The sequence below is a fragment of the Falco punctatus genome (assembly GCF_963210335.1).
Source record: "Falco punctatus genome assembly, chromosome: 2".
Classification (NCBI taxonomy): Eukaryota; Metazoa; Chordata; class Aves; order Falconiformes; family Falconidae; genus Falco; species Falco punctatus.
In genome coordinates, this window is record NC_137581.1 from 46,998,671 (window position 1) to 46,999,697 (window position 1,027).

The window sequence follows — 1,027 nt, forward strand, 5'->3', positions numbered from 1 at the left end:
ACTGCCTAGTGCCAGCTTGGAATATTTTGCCAAGCGATCAAGTCATAGAGATACAATTATAATAGCTTAGGAGAAAAACAAGAATTGTGCCTTATTCAAAGACATTATGGGCCAGAAATTTGTTCTTGGAGAGGAAGATATGAATGGCTCACATTTTGGTGAGCTAGCCATATCCCCACTTTCTGAAACAGCATCTCAATGGTGACTGGCTGTCTGCACCAAGGAGACAAAGTTAGAAAAATAGCAGGCAGGATGGCAGCCTCCCCTGATAGTTTTCTGCTCTTCAAGGACATGTACTTGGAAATTCTGAGGCAGGGAGCCAGCTTTCCATTTCAGCTTTATGTGCTGCTCACTCAGTGCACACATAGTTTTTAAATGCAGGTCTCCACCTTGTCTGAAGGGCAGTAATTAAGTGGGGCTTTGGTTGCCCCAGGCAGCCAGATAATAGGAACTTTCCTGTCTTGATGAGCAGTCCCAGAGGGTCTGTGCTTTTGGTACCTCCTGATGCGACTGCTGCAATGCACTTGATATGGGGCAACCTTGAAAGCTGCTCAGAAACACCACCTTCTGTGGCAGGTTCAGATCTGCTTGCTAAGAGATGCACCACATGCAGGGGATTTCTAGCTGGTTTTGGTCTGGGTTATTCACCTTTGTCCCAGCAGCAGCAACTGGTTAAGGGTGCCCCTAACAATCTTCAGGTCTGGATTTAGAAGTGATAAGAGGAAGAGAAAGCATGTCTCTGTTGAGAGCTGTTTTTTGGCTGTGCAAAGATGCGAGACTTCATCTGTTGCATGAGGATCATTGCTTCACTGGCTCAGCATAGCTCAATAATTTCATCATTAGGAAAATGTATTAACTCCAGCTTTCTAGAAGCAAGATGTTTGACAACTGTACATTTGCAAGGAACAATTATTTTCTGTATTGATTGTTCTTATTTTTATTTATGTTAAATTGTGTTAATCAACCTGGAGATTAGGAGATTATACTAATTGCACAGTGTATACATACATACGAAATAAAATTTCTA